Consider the following 27,952-nt stretch of genomic DNA (forward strand, 5'->3'; position numbering starts at 1 on the left):
ATCGGCCTCATTCTGCTCCGCCCACTTTTGCCTCTTTTTGCCTTTTCTTGCCTCGTCACTGCTCTTCCGCTGTCTCAGCTCTTCCGGTCGAGCGCGAAGCCCGTTCATTTAACCTCTTAACTCCCGCCTGAACCGAGAGGATCTTTTTCCACACGTCATCACATTCTTTTTCCATCATTTTTTTGTTGGGTATTCAACTCATTTTTGTAACTTTTTTGTCATTTTTTCTGTCATTTTTTCTGTCATTTTTTTGGTCATTTTTTTGGTCATTTTTTTGGTCATTTTTTGTTACATTTTTGTAATTTTTTTGTCAAATTTTTATCACATTTTTGTATTTTTTTGTCATATTTTTTTTCATTTTTTCAGCAATTTTTTGTTATTGTTTTGGTCACATTTTTATCACATTTTTGTCATTTTTTTGTCAATTTTTTTGTCACTTTTTTGTCAATGTTTTCTCACTTTTTGTCAAATTTCCATCACTGTTTTCGTCTCAGTTTTGTCGCTATTTTCCCACCTTTTTTCCAGAAGCTTTTGGATTGGGGTAAAGCCAAACTGGAGAAAACGTGCTCGGTTCAGGTGGGAGTTAAGGGGTTAAACTGAGAAAATATTCTCGGCTCAAATCTGATGTTTAGTCGATGATTTGTCTCGGCCTAAAAAACGGCTTTGTTTTCGTGCAGTGACTTCTCCAGTCTAATGTTGACCGATAGGAGAAAAGGGGCGGGCACAGTTCATGGCGACGCCCACGTGACAGCACTGAGCGTTACCGTGGAGATCCTCTCGCCGAGCCGACCAGCATCAGCGACAAAAGTGGGCGGAGTTTTGGCTTTGACTTTGAGGAGGGCACTGGAGTCGGGCCGACCAGGAAAGTCCCGCTGAGATCAAGAATATCTCTTTCCCAGGGGAACCTATTGTACATGTTTTAGTGGTGGGGGAAACAGGAGGAAGCCTGGGGAGAACATGTAAACCCCACACAGAAAGACCCGCCCAGCTGGGAATCGAACCCAGGACGAGGACTGCGCTCTGTTACATTATTTACCAGTACTTTAACGATACTTAATGATACTTATACTCAAATATTTGTCATGTATAATCACACAGCAGAACAATGTCAACAAACCGGGATCCAAACAAACACTAACAGGAAAAACAAAGACACAGTTTGAGCTTCTCTCGCACGACTTTAGCTCAAAACCTCCGTGATCGTTCAGTTCAAACCACACGCCCACACTCTGGAAGGCCTTAGCTTTCAAATGAGGCGTCGCTCTGGCCTTTAAAAACTCATCAACAAGCAACAATAACACAATAATAAAATAATAAAAAACGTGCCTCGAAAAGCAACAACAACACAGTTAACAGAGTCTAATCAGGGTCTGGTCACAGCGCCCCCTAGTGCGGCTCCAGAGCAAAAACATCACATTCATTTCTGTGTAAAGAGTAAAGGAGCCACATTTAAGGGAGAAACCTGTTAACCTCTTAACTCCCGCCTGAACCGAGAGGATCTTTTTCCTCACGTCATCACATTTTGTTTTCCATCATTTTTTTGTTGGGGATTCAACTCATTTTTTTTTTTTTTACTTTTTTGTCATTTTATTGTAATTTTTTGTCACATTTTTGTCATTTATTGGTCTTTTTTTTGGTCAATTTTTTTAATTTTTTTTGTCGAATTTTTATCACATTTTTGTCTTTTTTTGACAATTTTTTGTAATTTTTCCGTCAATTTTTGTCAATTTCTTGTGACATTTTTGCCACTTTTTCCATCAATTTTTCGTCACTTTTTTGTCACATTTCCATCATTGTTTTCGTCTCAGCTTTTTTTCCAGAAGCTTTTGGATTGGGGTAAAGCTGTTTCTGAGTTCTCTGCCACAGCCTCTGCTCTCAAAGTCTTAAACTCGACTTTGAACCTCTTAACTCCCGCCTGAACCGAGAGCATTTTCTCCAGTTCAGCTTTACCCAAATCCTGTAGGCCAGTGTAACGCCTCATTTGAAAGCTAAGATCTACAAAACTAAATTGATCTTTTTCCTCACGTCATCAGATTTTTGTTCATCACTTTTTTTGTTGGGTAGTCAGCTCATTTTTGTCAAATTTTCGTGACTTTTTTGTCACTTTTTGTCAAATTATTCGCATTTTTTTTGTCAAATTCTTATCACTTTTTCGTCAATTTTTTTTTCACTTTTTTGTCAATTTTTGTCGTTTTTTTGTATCTTTTTTGCAATTTTTTTGTCACTTTTTCGTCAATTTTTTCTCCATTTTTCGTCCATTTTTTCTCACTTTTTTGTCAATTTCTGTAGTTTTTTTGTACATTTTTTGTAACTTTTTTGGCACTTTTTTCGTCAATTTTTTCTCACTTTTTTCACATTTTCATCATTGTTTTTGTCTCAGTTTTGTTGCTATTTTCTCACCTTTTTTCCAGAAGCTTTTGGATCGGTTTGAAACTGGAGAAAATGTGCTCGGTTCAGGTGGGAGTTAAGGGGTTAAATGTAGAAATGAAACATCTGAAACATCAGGATCCGCCTCACAACCAGATTACTGCAGCGCATGTGAACTCACTCAGTATTATTATTATTATATATAATATTCACTTTCAGAACTCTTTGGGAAAAGCCCAACAGCTTTAACGGGATCTCACTCGCCCAGGGCTTTAACATTTCTACACGAGCTTCATCATCGCATTTGGAACAGAATCTGCAAACTTTAAAAGGTTCATAAAGTTTTGAACTCTGTGATGCTTTAGTCCAGGGGTAGGCAACGTCAGGCCCACGGGCCAAATCCGGCCCTCCAGCACAGAACCTCTGGCCCTCAAGATGATTTTGAGAAACATTATCACACAAATCAGAGAGAACTTTTAACATTATTAGAGTTAAATGGGAGTAAAAAAGGTAGAAATACTGTCAATGCAGTTAGGTCATATATTATGTACAGACTGGCATTTGAAAGAAGTGCACTGGAAAAGAATCGTTTTCAGGAAGAAATGTCATAAATCTACTTGAATTAACAGATTAAATCTAAGGTTTGAGTAGATTTGGTTTTAGATGAGATTAAACCTCTCGTAGTCGTTATTTTCTTTTTTATTCTTGTTCCATTGGCACTATAGCGTTTGTATCTTGGATTAGTTCAAACAGACTCAAATTCAACATAGAAGAACTTTAATTCAAGACATTTTAAGTCATTTATCTCATTTAAGATGGTCATGTTTCCAGTGTTGGGCTTTACTTTGGGCAAATAATCAGCGGCTTCGGCCCTCGGTCTGTTTACAATAAAGAAAATCTGCCAAGAAAACTTGCCTCCCCCTGGTGGAGACTCGTGGATTACAGTCTGTGGTTAATAACGCGTGTCGGAAACAGGACTGAGTTTGGTCCAAACATTTGTTTATTTATCTCATTGATTTGGTCTGGACAGAACACGTTAATGAACCTGGATACATACATGTAAACACGCCCCACCCTCGCACTCTCAAACGCTCTCATTCATCCGGGCCTATTGTGCATGTTTTAGTGGTAGATGAAACCAGAGAACACCCACACAGACGGGGGGTGTCCTCTGGGAGATAACCACTGTGCCACCGCGCCGCCAGTTCGAGCGTTCATTTCCACCGCCCTGAAGTCAGAACACAAAGGTCGCCTTGATTTTGAAAAGCTCGGTAAATGAGCTTTTCAAAATAAAACTTTAAAATACTGTTAAGTTGCGGAGCGTTCAACAGGGCCGGACTGGGACTGAAAAACAGCCCTGGACTCTGACCAGCCTGACCCAAATGAGCGTAATTGTGACACTTCCACAAATACATATTTTAACCTCTTACCCCCCGCCTTAACACTAACGAGTGCATTTTCCCCAGTTCGGCTTTTTATTATTATTTTTTTGATCGGCATCATCAGCAAAAAGAGCGGGAAAGGCGGTCGTAGAAACAGAAGCAAAATCATTAATATAAATAATGAATAATAGTGGTCCAAAAATTGAACCTTGTGGTACTTTGTTGAATTTTTGTAATTTTTTGTTGAATTTTTGTCATTTTTTGTTGAAATTTTGTCACATTTTTGTTGAGTTTTTTTCATATTTTTGTTGAATTTTTGTCATTTTTTGTTGATTTTTTGTCACATTTTTGTTGATTTTTTGTCATTTTTTGTCGAATTTTTGTCATATTTTTGTTGAGTTTTTGACACATTTTTGTTGAGTTTTTGTCAAATTTTTGTTTTTTTACCCAAATCTAAAAGCTTCTCGACTGGAGATCAACAATGTAACGCCTCATTTGAAAGCTAAGACCTACAAAAGTGACGGAAACTTTTCGTCACGTCGCCACATTTTTGTCATTTTTTGTCTGTGTTTTTCTCATGTTTTCATCCTCTTTTTCTCGCTATTTTGATGCTTTTCTTTTTAGCTTTTAGATTTGGGTAAAGCTCGGTTGAGGCGGGACCGGTGGCCCTAGAGCCGGTGGCCCCTCTGTGCTCGGCCCTGGCGTTCAGTTTGCTCTTGGAAAAACCCACAAATAAATGTTTTCAAATTCAGGTTTTGGGCCAAACTGGTCTCTGAATATTGTTGGTGATAAAATCTAAACACTTGAGCCCGGTTTGAATGTTTGGATCTTTTGGAATTATTTGTAAAAATCCCAAATTTTGCCTTGTTTTGTGAAATATAAAACTCATAAATCAGGTTCGCAAATAGATGTAAAAAAAAAAAAAATAATCCCTCGAGGCTGTAAAGTTTGAGTCTGCAGGAGCGGCTGAAGTGGAGACCTCGTCCCATCAATGTGAGAGAAATGAGAATAAATCTTTGCAGAAGCACTGAATCAGCTAAACCTGCGAGGATTTCCGGGTGAGCGTTTATATATACGAGACACCACATGTGCCAAACCCTGAACGTTGAACAAATGCAGTTAAAACCGTGCGTAAAAAGGCAAATCATCTGGAGACGCCGATGCAAATGACGTGAATAATTAAAGACCTAAACGATCCCGGCGCCGCGTTAAAACATGCGCGGGCACAGATCTCCAAATCCCTCCGCTCCAGACGGGCCCTGTCACTGCTCTATTTATCTGTATTTAATTATTTAAGCTTTACCCAAATCTCAAAGCTTTTCGCCTGGAGAGTTTACAGTGTAGAAGCTATAAGACAACAACAACAAAACTCATCCAAGATTTTGACCGTCACGTTTTCGTCGTGTTTTCATCACGTTTTTGTGGCTTGATCACAGTTACAATAAACTAGAATTAAAAAAACGACACGTGGCCCAAAAAAGCAATGAAGAAAATGACGCTTAGGTGAGTTTTGCAGGCCTTAGCTTTCAAATGAGGCGTCGGCTCCAGTCCATAAGCTTTAAAATGTGGAGAAAACAAGAGAAAAAGCACTGGGTTTGGGTTATAATGAAATAATGATCAAACCTAAATGTCCGTGGGGAAGATCCATTTCTCTGCGTAAAATCTCCCTTTTTTCTCGTAAAATGTTTTTATTTTTCAGCCTCTAAATTTGAAAACGTGTCAAAAAAAAGAGCGGTTGAGAAAAGGCATTAAAAGCAATCAGGCTCCAAGTGTCAGATTTACGCGTGATTACGGTTTACATGACGGGAGTGTTTGGTTCCACTTGACTCTTTAATCTACGCAGATCAAAGCGCTCTGTGCGTAAACCCTGCGCCGCTGCTCCCGGTTTAAACTGGATTAAGTCTTAAATCCACCTCAGTCTGCGGGAGTTACGTTACAGGAGCCGCGACGTCAGGCCTCGGGGAGGGAGCAACAACCGTCTGTCATCGAAGAGCGCGTTCTGTGTTATATTTCACAGCTTTTCCGTAAATCAATGAGGTTTGGACACGTTTTACGCACGACCTCGCCGCACTTTTACGCACGAAGCTGGACATTCACTGCGCGACTTTGAACAATAAGTCATCAAGTCTCTGGCTTTGAACCTCCAAACCCTCACCGGAGCCGAGCACGTTTTCTCCAGTTCGGCTTTACCCAAATCTAAAAGCTTCTTGAGGGAAAAAACAGCGGCAGAAATTAGACGATAACGAGGATGAAAATGCGATTAAGAAGCCACGAAAAAGCAGCAAAAACAACAAAAAAGAGAAACAAAACGGATTTTCTCAAATGTAACCCGGGGCAACGCGGAAAGAGAGTTCCGTGTCGATGTTCTGTTACTGTTCCGTTGCCATTTTTCCATTTATGCTCGAATAAAATATCAAATAGTAAATTACCAGTGACTTGTTTGCAGATTTATCCCGACCATTGTATTTTTTGTGTATCTCAATTAACCCCTCTTTAAATATGATCCTCTTTTGTGATTGTTCCGCCGTCCCCGAGTCCCCTCCGGTTCACCGCGAGGCCGCAGCTCAAAGTAAATCCCACCGTAATCCCCCCTGAAGTCAATGAGCGGCCTGGACGCGCCGCAACAAAACTCAAAAGATAGAAACGTGCCGCCTTTTTCACCCTCACATTAAGGCCTTCATCATCATTGTGGTTTCGCGCGCGCGCTTCCATCTCGTGTGACCGCAGATTGCGATATGTGTCCTGTTCGTGTCCAGGGTCAGTGCGAGGATTTACGCACGAGTTTAAAAAGATACGGAGATAAAACATTTTTAAAACACAGAGATTTTTTTTTTTTTTTTTTTACAGAACTCCCTCCAGGTCAGTTTGTCTCCGGGGCATCACGCGACAATAAAGGTCCAAAAAATAAGAGAGAGAGAATGGAAAAGAAAACCCTTTGTCCAATCAGAGCCCGTGCCGAGGTTTACGCACAAACACAGGCTGTATTTATTAAATTGTAAAGATTTTCCATCGGGCCGATTGCGCGTCGTTTAAAGGCGCAGACGTGGAAATAAAAAGCCCGAACCCGCGCCATAAACCGCGCCGTTCTCTCTCCGCTTTACGCAGCGATTACGCATCGGAGCCAAACGATCCCAGGGCTTCAAAGGCTCAGCGCAAAACGCGATCTAAAAATAGGTGCATTTTACTTGGAGTATATTTGCCCCTTGATAAGTGACCTCGCATTTTCTCCAGTTCAGTTTTACCTAAATCTAAACGCTTCACCCTATAAGTCAGTGTAACGCCTCATTTGAAAGCTAAGACCTACAAAAGTGTCTCGTTGTCGCTGCGTTTTTGTCACATTTTTTATTTGTTTTCGTAAATCTATATTATCTTGTTTTTGTTGTTGCTTTTTTACGCGCATTTTGACGCTTCTTTGTCGCGTTGTCGTCACGTTTTGTCACTTTCTTATCGTGTTATTGTTACTTTTATGTCACTTTTTTTTGTTCAATAAATCAAAGTTTATTTAAATAGCTCAACTTTACAACAACAAAGATATTTTCATCCTCGATTTCGCCGCTATTTTGTCACTTTTTTCAAGAAGCTTTTAGATTTGGGTGAAGCCAAAAATGGAGAAAATGTGCTCGGTTTATTTTAACCTCGTTACCACATTTTCTCCAGTTTGCCCTTTACCCAAATCTAAAACGCTAAGTGACCTGTCCTTATAAGGAAGATGAAAAAGCCACAAAAACGCAAAAAATAAATAAATAAATAAATAAATAAATCCTTTGAGATAAGTTCTGTCGGTCTTAGCTTTCAAATGAGGCGTTGCGCTGGTCTATAGGCTGTAACCTTTCAGATTTGGGTAAAGCTGAACTGGAGAAAATGCGCCCGGTTAACCTGACATGACTTTTTGCAGCGCATTACGCGCGGCGAAACGAGGGGCCCGACAATAAGAGCAGAGTTTAAAATAGAAACTCAAGTTCGAATGGGCACGTGCGCTGCTCTACCTGCAGCTCCGGACTCGGACTGATGAGGGAAATAATAATAACAACAACAACATGGCGGAAACTGTCTTTTAAGTTTGGATTACGCGCGAACATCGCCAGATTTAAACGCCGCGTAATATCGCCGGGACTTAGAGTAGTTTTAATGATGTTTCTTACTTGAGTAAAAATGATTGTTACTTTTTCCAATAAATATTCAACCTCTTAATACCCCCGAACCGAGGACATTTTCTCCAATTTGGCTTTACTCAAATCTAAAAGCTTCTTTAAAAAAGGGACAAAAATGTGGCCCAAAAAAAAAAAAATCTATGAAAACGTGACAAAAAAAAGGGAGAAAAACGTGACGGCAACAACGCAAGGAAAAACCTCTGAGTTTTGTCGCTTTCACATGAGGCATCACTCTGGCCTACGGGCTGCAAACTCCAGTCCACAAGCTTTTAGATTTGGGTTAAGCCGGACTGGAAAAAAAAAATGCGTGAGGTTAAATTCCTTGAGGTCCGTTTTTCCTGGACATTTCTTTGTAAACATCGCGATTTCCACACGAGTTTATATTTTGTTTCACACAATTTATGGCGACTTAAAATCAGCGTTACTTTTACTTGAGTAAATATTTGGTCCATACTCTGCCCGCCTCTGAACAACAGCCACAGCGACCTTTTAAGTGTAGATTACGCACGGACGTCGCCGCAGTGATTTGTGGATTTGAATCCTCCCAGTCAAAAGCATAAACTCTCCCGACTGTGATTTCATTTCGCAAAAATAAAATAATAAAAAAAGCCTCAAAGCTCCGCGTTATTCGGCCTTAGTGACAGCGTTTAACAAAAGCTTTTCATCGCGGATCTGCAGCAGCGCCCGAGGTTCGATCTGACGAAGAACTCTTTACGCACAAAGTCGCAGCTGTTCACGGCACTGGACAAATAAAAAAAAAAAAAAAAAAAAAAAAAAAAAAAATTACGAACTGAGTCTCATTTTCTCGTCGAAACCCGAATCCCGGCCTGCGTTTCCTTCCACGCGCGCGCCTTCCCCATCCGCGCTTCAACTTGAGACCAAACAAACGCGTGATTTTAACCCGCACAGATTCATTGTGTGTCCTCCGTTCGTGGTGTTTGAGTCCGTCGCGTCGCGCGCTCGCCCTGATCCAAACGAACCAAACTCGACCCAACAGGACGCGCCGAAGTGAAGCGAGAGTCGGGGGTTAAAGAGGCGCGCGCTCACCCACGTCTCTTCATCTAAACCCGCCGCGTTATGGGGGAAACGAATCTGGTTTATCTGGCGTTTTTAGGACGCGTAGTCTTTGTGTGAAGTGATCTGCGTGACAAACATGTCCGTGCGTAAAAGCGCGGAAACAAAACGCGCTTTGACGGATTTACCGCGTCTACAAATCCATCACTATCAACGAAATTTGGTAGGAATTTTACTTTCAATTTATGCTTTGTTTCCTCCGCGTTTCCGAGTTGTTTGAGGCTTTTAATGGATTGTGCCAAAACGAAGGCCTTTAATGTCCCCGAAAAGCGCAGCGGTTGTTTCCAGAATCAGCAGATCTTTTATGCCACAGATTCATAAATAAAACATAAAGTACATTCATCCATCTGCGTGTTTTGGAAATATTTTCAGTATTTAATTTGTCGAATATCCAAATGCTGCTCCATTCTTCTTTATTGTCTGATGTTTAGAAATGTTTAGAAATTACAAATGCGTTATAAAAAGTTAATTTAGCATAAACTGTGTAATATCGTGTCCGAACTTTCCGGATTCCGATATTTCGAGCCTGTTCCTGTTTGTGTGAGTTTGGGCCAAAGGAAACGCTCCAACCTGATCTTTATGTGATGGAAGTTTTCCTTCCTCACGTCTGTCCCACCGCATCACTTTCTGTTTGTTTTTGGTGAAGGGAAAGTTGTTTGAACCCAGTGCGTAAAAGCGCGTGTGGACACTCGGCCGTACTCACGCTGGTCCGGTCCGGTCCAGGAAATAATCCAGTTCAGCGCGGGACGGGGGGGCCACACGCTCCGCTCCGGCGTCCTTCCCTCCTTCCCTCGCCTCCTTCGTGTTTGTACGTGGCGGTAAAAGTCACGCGGACCCGGGGAGACGTTTGATACTTTTGTTTTTCTTCTTCTTTGCGCTTCGTGCCGTGATGTGCCGTGTCCGTGCCGAGCGCAGAGCTGGAGCCGTGGAGCGCAGCCTGCGAAGGTTTGATCCCATGCCGCGTGCACGAGGAGGACACGGGCATGCGCGCCGCCGCTGCGTGCCGGGGACGCGCGGGAGGAGGAGGGATTGTGTCGGGCGCGCGCCCGGGTCGCTCTGTTCTTTCTGTCTGCGAGGGGCGCGAGGAGAATCTCTGATTTCCTTTTAGTGACGATTTAATCAGATCCTGGAGCCCACAACCTTCAGAAACACAGGGTCTTAGCTTTCAAATGACGCATTTTACGGGCCTATAGGCTGTGAACAAAACAACAAGCAAAAAAAACACTACAACTAAGGGGCAAAATAACATGAAAAAGTGACGTGTTGGACAAGAAACAATAACATAATAAAAAGTGAAGGAAACAAAGCAACAAAAAACAACAAAAAGTGGAGAAAACGAGGCGAAAACACAGACAAAGCAACACAAACACAACAAAAAAAAGTGATGACAAACAAGAGGGGCCCCAAGGCGGATCCTTGGGGAACTCCCACCTCGATGTTTACCCGCACATCGCTCTCTTCCAGATATCATCCTTAAATCTGTGCAGAATCTGCAGATATGAGTCTGAGTCTGACGTATGGAGGTTACAGCGAAAGGACTCCTCCTCGTCCACTTTGGGCCTGAGGAGGGACTTTCCACATCAGACACAGAGCGGAGCTGGAGTGAAAACGCTCGCCTGGTTCTCGTCTTTTGTCCCGTAGCCCGAGGTCGAGCGCGGCGCTTGTGACCGTGAGAGTTTCATCTTTTGTTGTTGGAAACGACTGCAGCAGATTTTTATGGCAGGAGCGTTTGAGTCGTTCAGCCTCAGGCCCCGGTTATTATTCCCACACAGAGGAGTTTGTTTGGACAAAGTGAAGGGAGCGGCCATTGTCTCCCACAAAAAGGCAAATCGTTTTGCAAATGATTTGAAAGAGTCAAACTAATTATCTTGTTGTCTAATAATAGTCGACACAGGAAGAAACAAAGAGTGACGTCGCGGCCTCGTAACGAGTCTGTGCAGTTTAGAAAGTCTCTGAAAATGCAGATGTTCACCTGTTTACCTGCTGCATCTGCATTACAGGGATCGTCTGGAAGTCGAAATGTTTTACAAATGTTATAAAATGTGCAAAATCCACCACCGGGTCTGTATTTTGATGTAAAGTAAGTCACATATTATTGTTTGTTAAGTCCATTCTTCCTGGATCTCAGCAACGAAGCAGAGTCTGAAACCATCAAATTATCGCCTTTATGTCCTAACCCGAGCTCCTGACCTTTAACCTTTCAACTGTTAGATCTCTGCAGTTAGTGAACTAGAGCTTCAGCAGCATTTTTCCCAATTGGACCGTCCTTACCCAGGGGAAGGGGAAATGACATCACCAACAGCTGTTCTTCTTCATTAAGGTTATTGGCACAGCACCAATACCTGCCTGCAAAGCCTACTGGTCTGCTCAATTTTTAGAAGGTGGAAGGTGCTACATAATGTGTACCCGACTACTCTGAGAGTCGCAAAGTACTCGGACAAATCATCAGGTTGTACTTTCTGTGAGACAAGCGAAGAAAACCTCAAACACTTATTCTTCGATTGGAAGTACAGTGAGAAACTTTGGAAAGACCTTGAATCTTACGTGCGACAGAAAACATCATTTAATATTAAATTGAATTACCAAAACATAGTAACTTATTATAACCACACCAACTGGAAAATAAAATTTATGGTGAACTTATTTATTGTTTTAGGTAAATTTCATATTCATAAAGTAAAATTTAGTGAAGACATTTGTCATCCCCTCCTTAAAATATTCTTAAATGAAATTGAAATGTATATAAGATCTCTAAACAAAGGTTGGAATAAGAACTCGATCAAAATACTAAATATATATAACGAACAATTTACATAATCTTTGCAGCAGTTCATACGTCATATGGGCTGGAGTTCTGCTCTATAGACGCCTCAGTTTAAGCTTAAAAAGTGAGAAAACATTGACAAAAAAAATACAAAAATGTGATTAAAATTTAACAAAAAAATGACAAAAAAATGACAAAAAATTGACAAAAATTGACAAAAAATGTGACAAAAAAATTACAAAAATGTGACAAAAAAATTACAAAAATTTGACCAAAAAATGACAAAAAAGTTACAAAAATGAGTTGAATCCCCAACAAAAAAATGATGGGAAAAAAATCTGATGACGTGAGGAAAAAGATCCTCTCGGTTCAGGCGGGAGTTAAGAGGTTAACCAGAAACATTTGGACTGTTCTCACACCACGACAGCTGCACAAACTCCATTTTCAATTCTAGGCTGCTGTTGTGACCTCATGTGAGCGTCCACTCCGTCCTGGAGAAACACAGACTCGTAGATGAAACCGCTGTGGTTGAAACAGTCATTTTCCTGATAAAGACAAAGAGCGCCCGTCGTGTGTGGAGGAACTCTGTTTGCTCAGTGATCAACGCGTTCAGAATTCACTTTGAGATTGTGCCGCTCCAGCTGTGTTTGTCCAGGTCTGACGGGTCACATGACTGAGTCCTGCTGCAGAGCTTCTGACGATGTGCACGGCCTCCTCTTCCAACTGTGTCCACCAGAACACTCCTGCATCTCCACCTGATCTGCAGCGACCTGTGGGAAGTCTGAAGTCTCTGCTGCGTCCAGCCACACACACGCACACACAATCTTGTACTCCTATCTTACTGAGGACACTCATAGACATAATGTATTACCCTAACCCTAAAACCACATCTTGACCTTCTAACAGTCCTTCAAAAAAGTGAGAACCACCCAAAATGTCCTCTCTCTTCTGGTTAAAGAGGGGGTATTCTGCTTTTTTCAGTCCCATAGCACCAGTCTATATCACACTACAATGATGACAAACCTTCTGTTGGTCTGTAAATGCAGTAAATTAGAATAACTGCCTTGTATAAAATGTCTCTCTCAAAATGGCTGTAGTGAATGTCTTGAAATAGGCCTCTGTCTCTTTAAGAACCTCTGAGCCTTTAGACACGCCCCCTCCACACGCTGTCTGTGGCATCAGTGGGGAGGGGGTTCTGCTGAGGAGCAGTGGTTGGTTACTCGGCTGGTGACGAAAGCTCGGAGGCGTCTCCAGGAGGTGGGGGCGTTCCTAGGAGGACTCAGGCAAAGCTATCCCTAAAATGGCCGCCATCAGAGTTTTTACAGATGACTCAAAAATACGTGAATGTGCCAAGGCAACACTTCAGGCATGTTTTTAATGAGGGAGTGACAGAATAACATGATGTAAAGCTTGAAAAAGTCCATTTTGCATAACACCCCCCTTTAAAAACTCAAACTGGTCCTCACTATGTCATAAGTACAAGTACACACATGCACACACTGTCAGGCCAGTAAAGAGTTGCTCTAATCTGATTACTTTCTTCAGTAACGAGTAACCTTACACATTACTTTTTCCAGTGCTCAGATTAAAGTGACTTTTCCAAATGTCTGTGAGTTACTTTTCTGTCATTAGGGAAAATATAAACACTTGACCATTTTTAAATCATTGCTTAACACACACTTTTATGCAAAAGCTTTAAACAATGTCTAGCACAAATCTGAGCTGTTTGTGCTTTGCTGTTTTGTATATTGTGTTTTGTTTATTATTATTATATATGTTTTCTGTACTGTAGACCTTTTGTGAAGCACTTTGGTCAACAACAGTTGTTTTAACCTCTTAACTCCCACCTGAACGGATCCCATTTTCTCCAGTTTGGCTTTACCCTAATCAAAAAGCTTCTTGGGAAAAAAGCACCAAAACAGCCACAAAAAATGAGAAGAAAACAAGGATGTAAACGCAACAAAAAAGTGACAAAAACAAACAAAAAAAAGACACAAATTCAACAAAAATGTGACAAAAACTTAACAAAAAATGACAAAAATTCACTAAAAAAGTGACAAAAATTCAACAAAAATGTGACAAAAATATGACAAACATTCAGCAAAAAAGTGACAAAAACGCAACTAAAAAATTACAAAAATTCACTATTAAAGTGACAAAAAATCAACAAAAATTCAACAAAAAAACTGACAAAAATTCCACACAAAAAAAACAAAAATTCAAAAAAAAACTGACAAAAACTTAACAAAAAATGACAAAAATTCACAAAAAAAGTGACAAAAACTCAACTAAAAAATTACATAAAAAAGGTGACACAACACAGCAACAACGTGAGGAAAAAGATCAGTTTTGTGGGTCTTAGCTTTCAAATTAGGTGGCCTATATAATGGTCAAAGAGGACAGAAGGCATTTGGTTCAGGCGGGTGGTAAGAGGTTAAATGTGCTATAAATACATTTGATTTGATTTGATGGAAATGCATGACTTTTCTGAATCTGTGGAGCTTTGTGGAATCGGTGGGAATCAAACCCGGGACCTTCCTGCTGCTCCGCTGTTTCCCGCCTGATGCCTCTGTGGAAGGTTGTGGGTTTGACTCCTGATACGACGCCAGCTGCTCAAACAGCTCCTCAGCAGATAACGCTCATATCTGAATCTGAACCACAAACCCTTTAGACGACGACACGTGGAAAAAAACCTGGAGGAATCTGGAGATCGAGATTTTCTCTTTGAGCAGCCCTGGTTTTAAAGACCAGGAAATCGACTCCACACGAGGCAATTCACAGGGCTTCCAAAAAGAACAAGGAAGTAGATCAAATTAATTCATCAAACTTCAACATGAACATTATTCACAGTAAAAAGCAAGAGTGCATGTTCATGGGTAAAAATAACAGTTTTCAGCCTGGATTTGGCATTTGTTATTTTTTTGTCACATTTTTGTCACATTTTTGTCACATTTTTGTCACATCATTGTCACACTATTGTCATATCATGGGCACATTTATCACTTTTTGTCACATTATGGGCACATTTGTCTCACTTTTTGTCACATTTGTCTCACTTTTTGTCACATTATAGTCACATTTATCACTTTTTGTCACATTATGGTCACATGTGTGTCACTTTTTGTCATTTTTGTCACCTTATTGTCACATTTTTGTCTTTTTCCACCATGTGCACCTACACCCAACAACTCATTTCCAATATCAGTAAAAAAAAATTAAACAAACAAAACTTCCATGAAAATACGTATATAGTGAAATAATAAACAAAAACAGCAAAAAAAATAAATAAAAAAAATAAACAATTATAGATAGATATAGAACTTTTTGTGGTGATTAGATTTCCATTGTCTCTAACACTCAGCCTGGATTTGAACATTGTCAGAGTGGAGATCTGTCTCAGATTTTAGCTTTAGCCTCAGTTTAGTCCTAACTCTGGAACCACCAGGAGACCCCACCTGATCCCACAAGTTCTGTTCTCTGAGCGACAGGAAGCCAGTGCAGAGACCGGAGTACTGGACTATCCATCCATCCATCCATCCATCCATCCATCCATTTTCTTCCACTTTTCCGTTGCCGGGTCGTGGGGGCACCAGTTGGAGCTGCCCATATCACATTGCACCAGCCCCTTATGGCTCCTCCTGCAGGTGGTGGGTCCACAGAAGGACGGCCTCATGGTTCTAACCGGGCCTGTTGGTCTCTCATGAGGAGCTTCTGAACCGCTCTTTGTCTGACCCGTCATCTATAGGACCTGTTTGCCCTGGGAGACCCTACCAGGGGCACGAACCCCCGACAACAGAGCTCCAGGATCATTCGGGCGCTCAAACCCTCCACCACGTTAAGGTGGCGGTTCCAGGAGGGGAGCACTGGACTAATATGGTCGTATTTCCTAGTTCTGGTCAGGACTCGAGCAGCAGCGTTCTGGATGTTCTGGATGTTCTGGATATACTGTATGTACTGTATGTTCTTGATGTTCTACAAGAGGTCGAAACGAGTTTTCTTCGCGGGGTGGCTGGGCGCACCCTTATATTTAGGGTGAGGAGCTCAGTCACCCAGGAGGAGCTCAGAGTAGAGTCGCTGCTCCTTCACGTGGAAAGGAGCAGCTGAGGAGGCTCGGGCATCTGTTCCAGAGCCTCCTGGTCGCCTCCCTCGGGAGGTGTCTAAGCATGTCCCATTGGGAGGAGGCTTCGGGGAAGACTGGAGGGACTCTGTCTCCGAGCTGGCCTGGTGTCGCCTCAGAACAGTCGGAGAAGGTGTGCGTGGATCGGGAAGTAAAACTATATAAGTAGCACTGCTGCACGTTTATTTCACTTAACTGGTCTGTAACCTTTTACATTGAGGTAAAGCTGAACTGGAGAAAACACACTTGGTTGTTGTGGGAGTTAAGAGGTTAAGTAATAATTAACCCCTTAACTCCCACCTGAACCAAACACATTTTCTCCAGTTTGGCTTTACCCCAATCCAAAAGCTTCTGGAAAAAAGCTGCGAAAATAGCAACAAAACTGAGACGAAAACAATGATGGAAATGTGACAAAAAAGCGAGAAAACATTGAAAAAAAATTTGACCAAAAAAAAGACAAAAATGTGATAAAAGAATTGACGAAAAAATGGACGAAAAAATGGACGAAAAAATGACAAAAATGAGTTGAACACCCAACAGAAAAATGATGGGAAAAAAAAATCTGATGACGTGAGGAAAAAGATCCTCTCGGTTCAGGCAGGAGTTAAAAGATTAAGCAGAGCAACTTTTACTTTTACTGCCGTATGTCTGTGTGGGCTCCCAGTCGTGCAGGCGTTGTCCACATTCACTGAAGGTTCTTGAGTCTTCTTCTGTCCTCTGCAGTTGAAGTGTTGAACGTTTCGCCTCTTCATCCAAAAGGCTTCGTCAGTCACTCAGGTTCAGCTCAGATAAAGACACAGGGAGGAGTTTCCCCACAGGTGAGAGTAGCTAAAGGGCAGGGGCTGAGCCGAGCTGAACTCCTCCCTGGACTTTATCTGAGCTGTGGGCTGAGCTGAACCTTAGTGAGCTGACGAATCCTTTTGGATGAAGAGGCGAAACGTTCCACACTTCAACCTTCATTGAATATTTTATAGGAGTAATATTTCACTAGTAGGATCTGTACTTTTACTCAAGTAATGAAGTACTTTGACCACCTCTGACCAGGGGCGGACCGGGACTGAAAAACAGCCCTGGACTCTGACCAGCCTGGCCCAAATCAGCGTAATTGTGACACTTCCACAAATACATATTTTAACCTCTTACCCCCCGCCTTAACATTAACGAGTGCATTTTCCCCAGTCCGGCTTTTTATTATTATTCATCATCAGCAAAAAGAGCGGGAAAGGCGGTCGTAGAAACAGAAGCAAAATCATTCATATAAATAATAAATAATAACGGCCCCAAAATTGAACCTTGTGGTGCACCATACTCCACAGAATTCCTTTTAGATTCATGTTGTTTTACACTGGGCTTTACCCAAATCTAAAAGCTTCTCGACTGGAGATCAACAATGTAACGCCTCATTTGAAAGCTGAAACCTACAAAAGTGATTGTAGCTTTTTGTCAAGTCGCCCCATTTTTTGTGATATTTTTGTTGTTTTTTCATTACTTTTTTGTGGCTTTTTGTTGTGTTTTTGTCACATTTTTTCTATAGTTTTTTGTTGTGTTTTGACCTCTCCATTTTCTCCTTAACCTCCTATCTCACGCCTTAACCGAGCTTTGCCCAAATCTAAAAGCTCAAAAGAAAAGCGCCAAAATAGAAAATCGAAAACGAGGATGAACACGGGACAAAAATATGCCGTAAAAGCAATTACATTACAGCGTTACAAAAAACAAAAAAAAGTGACAAAAAAACAACAAGAAGAAAGAGACAAAAAAACACAGCAACAAAGCAATGAAAAAAAACAACAAAAAAGCCACAAAAAAGTGATAAAACACAATGACAAAGCCACAAAAGTAATGCAATCACTCTTGTAGGTCTTAGCTTTCAAATGAGGCGTTACACTGTTGCTCTCCAGTTCAGGAGCTTTTAGATTTTGGTAATGTCAATATGTATTTGTGCTGTGCGCATTTACGCTAATTTGGGCCGGACTGGTCAGAGTCCAGGGCCGTTTTTAAGTCCCAGTCCGCCCCCTTTTTTGTTGGGGGGGAAGAAGCATGTAAGCCACTTTTCTGTTCTCACAATGAGAGCACCATAAAACCGTGATGCATACTTCCATTCCTTATAGCCACAACACAGAAAAGTGGCTTACAGTGGTATCTGTACTTTTACTCAAGTAATGAAGCACTTTGACCACCTCTGACAGTAGAAAAATCTCTTTAATTCACTGATATCTGTTTCTTTCCAAACATCATCATGGAGTGCCAGATCAAATAATAATAATGCCATTGTTGTCGAGTCATTTGGCTTCAGTTGCCGATACAATAAAGATAAAGCTAATGACAGGGCCGGGAACGTGCACCTGCTCCTCTCCTTTGATCATCATTTGTTTATTGCCTCAGGGAGAAGTTACAGAACGGACTCCAACGTGTCCAACCAAACCAGCCCCTCCCACTTTCACCCAATAAAACACTACTTTCCCCCCCGACACGTCTCTGCTCAAACCCGCACGTGACGCCAAAGGTCAGATCGATCTTCCTTTTTTTGCTTTTCAGGATCTGGAATCGCGCAGTTTTGAGATTTAAAGCCGGAGATCGTCGCTTTTTCTCTCTCCGCCCGTCATTCATCGCGCGTCACTGTGCGTCACGGCGGTGGGTTGAGAGCGCAGGCCTTTTCCACGTCAGTGTGTTTACCCGAGGAGGGTTGCCAGGTCCGAGTCTTCACAGCCACTCAGGGGTTCTTCTCCTTTCGCTTTGGGGGAGTTGAAGACACAGTTTTGGATGTGGCGTGGTGTGATTTTAACGGGATGGTTTCGGAGAAGATTCTTAACATTTGTGCTGATTGTGAGGCAAGAAAACACTTTGAAAACACTTTATCTCCCTTATTTGCCTGACCTCTATAATGGGGTAAAGGAGGTTTCTATTTTCTATTGCTTAGTTGTAAATTAATAAGTAAAATACCTTTCAACCAGGGCCGGATTTAAGCAAAACGGGGCCCGGGGCTAAAGTCTTTTCAGGGCCCCCCATAATCAATCAATATTTATTTATACAGCACCTTAACAACATCTGTACTTATACTGTATGTCAGTCAGATTTCTCTCTCTGTACAATGAAAGGATGAATGAATGATTTGTTTTTATTAAACATGCAGAAGTTACATCTTAAACATAGTATTAGTTTTAAAAAAATGACAAATTTGTGAAGAAAAAAACAGTTTAACATAATGAACCCAATTTGAGCGGAAGAACCTTTTCTACTGCCAGACTGGTGGGGGGGCATATTTAAAAAGTACATACACAGTATATATACATATGGCTCAGACCTTGTTTAGTCCTGGTTTAGTCCTGGTTTTATTCTCGGGTAAAAAAAAATCCTTGTGAGGGAGGGAGTCTGCAAAGAGAGAGGGAACTAATAATAAATAATAATAATGCATCGGTTTTACATAGCGCTTTTCTGGACACTCAAAGACATTGTATTATTCATTCACTCCATACCCGGTGGTGGTAAGTTACTATTGTAGCCACAGCTGCCCTGGGGTCGACTGACGGAAGCGAGGCAACCAGTCTGCGCCATCGGCCCCTCCGACCACCACCAACCACTCACTCACTCACACACTCACTCACTCACTCACTCACTCACTCACTCACTCACTCACTCACTCACTCACTCACTCACTCACTCACTCGTTTAACTAGTTTACAGCCCGCCCAGAGCACGCGTTTTTCTCCGTAAGCCCAGGGGCCCTTCCACCTCCCGGGCCCCTGGGCTTAGCCCCTGTAGGCCCCTTCATAAATCCGGCCTTGCTTCCAACCCAATTTTTACGCCAAAATGAAAAAATGTCAATATGAGAATGTCATATATATTGTATTTGTACTTTTGTTTCCAGTCAAGGCGTTTTTAATCCTCCACAGCAAATATATAGGCGATGAAGTGGACAACTTTACAAAAAAATGATGTTGCTCTGTGAAAAATAGACTCATCTTGATGCTTTAAACAAATATAAAGTAGGACTAACCTACCTGGACTCGAAAGCTGTGGGGTAGATAACGTTATTTTGAGTTATTCTTTACAAAACAGGAGTTTCTTGCCTCTTTAAACTTGGAACTGTCGTATCTGGCAACCCGTGATTCACCTGGAGCATAGTGACAGCAGCTAGCCGCGTTTCCAGCCCGTTTCCCCGCAGAATGCCGCCGTTTTCCGCCCGCTAAAAGCCCCGCAGCCCGCCAGCACCCCTCTGTCTCCCCGTCTGATGCCCCAGCTCCCCTGCGGCCCTGACACTTCACCGAAAAAGGCAGAACTTCATCTTATTCCCGGTCACCGTCGGCCCGGCTAGCCTCCTGCTAGCGCCAGGCTAGGCTAGGCTAACGTTAGCATCAGCTGGGCTCCATCTTCGAACCATCAGCTGAAAAACAGGTGATTTTCATGACTTTTCCACTTTTCCACGTCATGTCTGCCCTTTGACAGCAAACATTAACACATCCCCCACCAGATACAACTTAAATAGTTAAAAACAAGCCCGTTTTAGAGTGTTTTAAACGCGAGTGTTTTGACACATCGTTAGCATTTTCATTCTCAGCATCCATCAGTTTTGGTCATTGTGGAAACACGCTCATGATCTCCTTGTTCAAAGCTTGTCTACTCTTTGTCAGACCTTTTAGCAACACCCTCCTCATGTTTAGGACTTATTGTATTATCTGCTTGCAAATCTGTGGTAGTTTAAAGGAGAAAGCGTGTGACATCTCGTTAGCATTTCTCTCTTGCCTTTTGAATCAGAAGTTGTGATTGTGTGTTTGTTTTCTGCATTTGTGCTTAAATGTGTCATCCAACATGTCTGTCACAGTTGTGTTTCCTGGTGACAGAGCTGTGGAGACTGGAATGCCTCGGTTGGATCTGATTAGCTTTCTGTTTCTCCAGTGTGACCAGGGTCAGAGATTGCACCAGGTCATTTCACTTCAGTTTTGGCTCTTGTTTTCTCATTGTCCAGATCTTTCTGTCCTTCTAATATTGATCCTAAATCAAGCTGCAACATGATACAGGCTTGTCATGACCGTCCTCACATTGATTCATTTAGGGTTGCACGATATATTGGCAGGTTATTGTTATGGCGTAATGATTGTTCCCCAGAAGCAACAGTGTCTCCACAGAATCCCTGAGGTCTTTGCGTGGCCAAGACACAAACAAGAACTTAAAAATGTGCAAAAGTCCAGATTTAGTTCCGATTTTCCTCATTTATTTCCACGTTGGGCTCATTTTTGTCCTGGTTTAAGAATGTTGATGAAGAAACAAAATAGCTTAATATGTCACTATGATTACGATACGATACGATATACTTTATTAATCCCGAAGGAAATTCAGTTCATCAGCTGCACGATCAAGTCACACATGCAAACATCAAATTTAAAATAACTAGAACAGTGCAGAGAATAAATATATTAATCATTTATAAGTATAAAAATATAGAGGTTCTATAAAAAAAACATTTCACTCCCATTTAGCCCCTCCCACCCAAGGATTTGTTATACAGCCTGATCGCTCTGGGCAAGAAGGAGCTCCCGAGCCTGTCGCAGCCTCTCACTGAAGGAGCTCCTCTGCTTCATCACCAGCTCATGCAGGGGGTGCTCTCTGTCGTCCATCACAGAGAGCAGCCTCTCACTGAAGGAGCTCCTCTGCTTCACTAGCTCATGCAGGGGGTGCTCTCTGTCTTCCATCACAGAGAGCAGCCTCTCACTGAAGGAGCTCCTCTGCTTCATCACCAGCTCATGCAGGGGGTGGTCTCTGTCGTCCATCACAGAGAGCAGCTTCTCCAGGGTTCTCTTCTCCGAGATTGACACGACAGAGTCCTGATCGGCCCCAATCACAGAGGAGGCCTTTCTGATTAGTTTGTCTCTGAGTGTCCCTCTGTCTGATGTTCCCCCCCAACACACAACACCATAGAAAAGAGAACTAGACACTACTGCCTGGTAGAACAGTTGGAGCACTTACAGATCTTAAAAGACGCAAGCCTCCTCAGGAAGTAGAGTCTGCACTGCATTTTCTTGTAGAGCTGGTCAGTGTCCAGCTTCTCATCCACCTGTAGCCCAAGATATTTATAGGAGGTCACCACCTCGATCTCCTCGCCATTGATGGTCACAGGCTGAGGAGATGGGCGACACCTTCTAAAGTCCAGGACCATCTCCTTTGTCTTGGAGGTGTTCAGCTGCTGATTATTGCAATATTCCAAAGCCCAGGGGAAAGAAAGACGGCACCTGGTCCAGATTAGAGCAGAAGTGGAAGAGGAGAGGACTGTGAGAGCAGTCACTGAAGATGTGCCCTAGCATTGCATTCACAAAGAATGTATCAGAGAAGACATATTGAATAACTGGATCATTTTTGGCGATTTCTTTCAAAAAAAGAAAGTCTCCCGTAGAGTTGTTTTGGCTTTTGCTCCAACAATTACCAGCTTGAACCTCAGGGAATCTGTTCAGGACGACCACGATCGGGGCCAGACCGTTCCTCCGTTCATCACAGCAGATCTTAAGCAGCGAGCGGCGTCAATCAACAGAATCCATGGTAGTTTTTGCTGCGTACGACTGACCTCATACATTGGTCTTCATGAACAGGTCTGGTGGTCTGAGATGGTTGGCACAGATCGGATGAGGGCCAACCAGAGTGCAGACCAGCTGTCCCAGTTTATCCAAAATACATCAAAAGTAATGTCTGAAAGGTAAAAAAGTATTGTCTTCAGTGACCAGTGACTCCCCAGAAGTTCCTGACCCCCACGTTGTCATTGAGAGCGCACATGGGGGACGACGGAGGGAAATTAGCCCAAGAATCAGAATAGTTTTTCTTGCCATTGTTTGTAAACAGGTTCACAAACTAGGATTGTTCCTCCGTGAAGACTTGCAACTTTAAACATACAAATATACAACACAGAGGCCACGGTCCGGCTACAATCCGGTGTGGCTTGTTCATTAACCCCTTAACTCCCACCTGAACCGAGCACATTTTCTCCAGTTTGGTTTTACCCCAATCCAAAAGCTTCTGGAAAAAGCTGTGAAAATAGCAACAAAACTGAGACGAAAACAATGATGGAAATGTGACAAAAAAGTGATGAAAAATTTATGAAAAAGTGGCAAAAATGTGATTAAAATTTGACCAAAAAAATAAATTAAAAAAATACAAAAATGTGACAAAAATGTGATAAAAATTTGAAAAAAAATTACAAAAAAATTACAAAAAATTGTCAAAAAAATAACCAAAAAATGACAAAAATGTGACAAAAATGTGACTAAATTGTGGCAAAAATGTCACAAGAAATTGACAAACAATGAAGAAAAAATGACAAAAATATGATTAAAATTTGACAAAAAAATAAATTAAAAAAATACAAAAATGTGACAAAAATGTGAAAAAAATGACAAAAATGTGATAAAAATGTGACAAAAAAATTACAAAAAATTGACAAAAATTGACGAAAAATTGACGAAAAATGTGATTAAAATTTGACAAAGAAATTTGACAAAAAATTGACAAAAATTTGACAAAAAAATTACAAAAAAATGTCAAAGGAATGACGAAAAAATTACAAAAATGTGACCATAAAATGACAAAAAAGTTACAAAAATGAGTTGAATACCCAACAAAAAAATGATGGAAAAAAAATCTGATAACGTGAGGAAAAAGATCCTCTCAGTTCAGGCGGGAGTTAAGAGGTTAACATGCACCGTCCCAACCAAAACAAACCAATAAACACCGCGCTCTGAAGCCGGGATAAATAAACCATGGGGTCTTCTCTTTGACAGATCCACAGTCTTGTTCTTCAGCCATGATGGACGACACCACATCGTAAAGCGTGTTATTCCTCCACACAAACGTCTTCTGGAATCATGTTGAATTATGCAGCAGCGCCAAGTTCTCCTCTTGAATCTTCTCTGAAAACATTACGCCCGCTCCGTTCTCTGTGAGATCTTAAGTCGCTGCCGCCTGATCCTTTGGTCAAACCTGGATCGGAGGCGGACGGTCCAGGGACGGTCCAGGGACGCTCCACGGACTCCAGGTTAATCCCACATCCTCCAGCCTTTTATTCAAACGCTGTGTCCTCCTCCGCAGAGTCATTGTGGAGTCATGACATGGAGATCCTCCTCTGTGAATCCCAAACCGCCTGGACGTAATCTCTATTTGCCTTTTATTTTGTTTCCTAAATCTGTGTGAATTATGAGATTAGGGTCGTATTCAAACTGCCCTCTGGATTTTCATAGAGATTCCTTGCTTTGCCTGTTGCAGAATGATCGAGCGGAGCGTCTACATCGTCCAGGGCGAGGTGGGGCTGGTGGTGGGAGCCATCAAAAGGAACTCGCGGTGGAACACTCACACTCCTCTGGTAAGACCTCACGCAGACACATCACAGGAATGAAGGGTTTCTCACTTTTACGATTGAGTTAGGGGTTAACGGGTTTCACCAAGGACATTTTAGAAGCTGTGGTTACCGCTGAATTGTGGTGCAACCAGGGTTTCCGTTAGCCGGCTGTAGCCGGCTTTTGGCCGGTTTGAAAAGCAAATGGCCGGTAAAAATTATGTCCATCGGCCAAATTGGCCGACAGTAAAAAAAAAATATGGAGAGAGAATATAGAAAAATATATTAAACATGTCACCTAAGTCAGTGACTAACATAACAAAGTGTTTTCGAGACAGGCCTAAATATTAAAAAAGGTTCAATATTTATATCAAAAAAGTTTAGATTTACGCCTTTAGCCCGTTTTACAAAGCGCAGTCGAAGCGCCATCATCGCTGTCTGGATATGTAACGCTTTTTCTTCGTGCTTCGTCACATTTTCCAAGAAAACGGCAAACTACAGGTACATTTACTTTTATATAAGTGTGTAAAGAACTCAGCAGCTGATACGTTTGATTAGGATATTCTTGAAACGCGCATGTGTTCAGTCAGACTGACGCGCTGTCCCGCAGCGGCTCTTCCTGGGAGAGTGGCCGGGTTTAGAGGCGCTTCCCTCGGTCAGTCTGCGCAGACGCCTCGGCTCAGTTACCGATGTTGGAGCAGCTCAGAGAGAGGCCGGGTTTAGAGGCGCTTCCCTCGGTCAGTCTGCGCAGATGCCTCGGCTCAGTTACCGGTGTTGGAGCAGCTCAGAGAGAGGCCGGGTTTAGAGGCGCTTCCCCCGGTCAGTCTGCGCAGATGCCTCGGCTCAGTTACCGGTGTTGGAGCAGCTCAGAGAGAGGCCGGGTTTAGAGGCGCTTCCCCCGGTCAGTCTGCGCAGATGCCTCGGCTCAGTTACCGGTGTTGGAGCAGCTCAGAGAGAGGCCGGGTTTAGAGGCGCTTCCCCCGGTCAGTCTGCGCAGATGCCTCGGCTCAGTTACCGGTGTTGGAGCCGCTCAGAGAGAGGCCGGGTTTAGAGGCGCTTCCCTCGGTCAGTCTGCGCAGATGCCTCGGCTCAGTTACCGGTGTTGGAGCAGCTCAGAGAGAGGCCGGGTTTAGAGGCGCTTCCCCCGGTCAGTCTGCGCAGATGCCTCGGCTCAGTTACCGGTGTTGGAGCAGCTCAGAGAGAGGCCGGGTTTAGAGGCGCTTCCCTCGGTCAGTCTGCGCAGATGCCTCGGCTCAGTTACCGGTGTCGGAGCCGCTCAGAGAGTGGCCGGGTTTAGAGGCGCTTCCCTCGGTCAGTCTGCGCAGACGCCTCGGCTCAGTTACCGGTGTTGGAGCAGCTCAGAGAGAGGCCGGGTTTAGAGGCGCTTCCCTCGGTCAGTCTGCGCAGATGCCTCGGCTCAGTTACCGGTGTTGGAGCAGCTCAGAGAGAGGCCGGGTTTAGAGGCGCTTCCCTCGGTCAGTCTGCGCAGACGCCTCGGCTCAGTTACCGGTGTTGGAGCAGCTCAGAGAGAGGCCGGGTTTAGAGGCGCTTCCCTCGGTCAGTCTGCGCAGATGCCTCGGCTCAGTTACCGGTGTCGGAGCCGCTCAGAGAGTGGCCGGGTTTAGAGGCGCTTCCCTCGGTCAGTCTGCGCAGACGCCTCGGCTCAGTTACCGGTGTTGGAGCCGCTCAGAGTGGCCGGGTTTGGAGGCGCTTCTCTCGGCCAGTCTGCGCAGACGCCTCGGCTCAGTTACCGGTGTTGGAGCCGCTCAGAGTGGCCGGGTTTGGAGGCGCTTCCCTCGGTCAGTCTGCGCAGACGCCTCGGCTCAGTTACCGGTGTTGGAGCCGCTCTAAAGCGCAGCAGAGCTGGGTCCGTTTTGAATCGCTCGAGACTGACTTTTGTGACTTTAGTGCTGTCGATTTGTCTCTCCACAATATTTCAGTGGTGAGGGACTTAATCACTATTTTACACCTGAAGCCAGGTAAAAGCTCGGAAGGGCATCTACAGCCCCGCCCTCGCTGTGCAGCTGGTCAGACCTGGATAAGGACAGCGTTAGGCTCGTAGATATCGACTACTTTCTGTCTGAGTTGAAGTGCATATGAGCGGTGTATATCCGCGTGACACCTGCTGCTCCACCGTCTCCACGAGCACAACTTCATGTTTGGATTTTCGCTGTTGCTACATTTTTCTCATGTCAGTCTTTAATTAGAAATAGCCGTGTTTTGGAATCCACTGAAGCACTCGTGTAGCTCTGTCTAAATGTAGATTGTTATTGATAATAAGCCACGTTCATAATGTATATATTTTTTAATGACCGGTAATTCTTGCGAATGGCCGACATTTTATGACCCAGCCGACCAAAGTGGCCGACGAAAAAAAAGTCTAGCGGAACCTCTGGGTGCAACTGTAGTGCACCCAGAGGTAGTGCTACTGTTTGTATTGTCACATCCTCCAAAAACAAATCTGTAGCTACAGTTTCCCCTTGAACAGACTGACAGAAGCGTGACTGCACACATCTGCTCTAGGGCCCGATGTCGATATATTGGGCCCTATATGTCGAAGAAAAGGCCGATTTCTCCAGAACCGAAAGTGATGGTGACTTTTTTACATTGGAAAGAGTTCAGTCAGATCAGAGTTTTAAAGCAGAACTAAGTAACTTGTTTACCTTAATAAATCCTCTCCGTTGTCCCTCTGGGGGTAATACAGGTGTTAATGGGATGAATGGGGGGGGGGGGGGGGGTCTTTCATCTCCCCCTGGTGTCTCTGGCCAGAAAACCATAAGTTTCACGGTGTTCTCCTGTAGGAAGCAGGTTCACGTTGAGAATGTAGATGCTCTGATGAGGCTTCGTTCATGTTAAGGGCGTTCGATTCTCTAAAGCTCGGCTGCCGCTGAGGTCTGTTGTTGAATCTGGCTCTTGTTCTTCTAAAGTACTGACCCATTTGTGTCTCTGTCAGGACGAAGAGCAGGACCCGCTCCTCAACAGCTTCGCTCAGCTCAAAGACGTCCTCAACAACATCAAAGGTGCGTTCACTTAAACACTCGAATCACCTCGTCACTGCTGCTGCTGATGCTGGCTTTGTTTTATGGTGGATTCTGTTTTACTGCTTTGATGCCTTCGTTTAGCCATTAGAGTGGAAGCAGATCTTTGAAGAGTCGAGTGAAGCAGTGAGGTGACAGGACTTTGATTATTTTTGTGTAATTAGCCTCATACCGTAGGATTAGCGTCTCTTTACAACTTTTGCTGTTGGTTTTGTTCAAGGTTGATGAAAAGAAACTCGGTGTCGTCTAAACCAGGGGTCGTTTGCAGGTTTTCTTGGTGGAGCCGATTTTCTTTATTGTAAAAGGACCAAAGGCCGAACCGGACAATTTTAGCCAAAAGTAAAGCACCATTTTCTACCATAGCCAGTGCTGAGCATCATTTATGACCTCATTTGGTGTTTCCTGTTTGTAAAGTTTGAAGTCATTGACAGAGTTTCTCACATTTTTACAGTACTTAACCCCCTGCCTTAAACAAGCACATCTTCTCCAGCTCAGCTTTACCTAAATCTAAAAGCTTCTCAACTGGAGCTTACAGCCTATAGGTGTAACGCCTCATTTAACCTCTTAACTCCCACCTGAACGGATCCCATTTTCTCCAGTTTGGCTTTACCCGAATCAAAAAGCACCAAACAGCCACAAAAAATGAGAAGAAAACGAGGATGTAAACGCGACAAACGTGACAAAAAACTTAACCAAAAATGTGACAAAAATGTGACAAAAATGTGACAAAAATGTGACAAAAATTGAA

At 43.0% G+C, this 27,952-nt stretch overlaps 1 protein-coding gene and 1 long non-coding RNA gene across 2 annotated transcripts in view; one reads left to right on the plus strand and one right to left on the minus strand.

The window, feature by feature from the left end:
• The window catches only part of LOC306971708 (pituitary homeobox 3-like), a 21,009-nt gene extending 11,184 nt beyond the window's left edge, over positions 1-9,825 (minus strand). Inside the window, exon 1 of the mRNA XM_079568065.1 lies at positions 9,678-9,825. The gene's annotated coding sequence lies outside the window, so the exon portion shown is untranslated. The remainder of the gene's footprint in view (positions 1-9,677) is intronic.
• Positions 9,826-19,961: 10,136 nt separating this feature from the next.
• Positions 19,962-27,202, plus strand: LOC306971439. Its single transcript, XR_013793451.1, has 3 exons — positions 19,962-20,247; positions 24,097-24,193; positions 27,120-27,202. It is a non-coding gene; the product is annotated as an uncharacterized lncRNA (long non-coding RNA).
• Positions 27,203-27,952: the final 750 nt, after the last annotated feature.

Source organism: Gobius niger (genome assembly GCF_951799975.1).
Source record: "Gobius niger genome assembly, chromosome: 12".
Taxonomy (NCBI): Eukaryota; Metazoa; Chordata; class Actinopteri; order Gobiiformes; family Gobiidae; genus Gobius; species Gobius niger.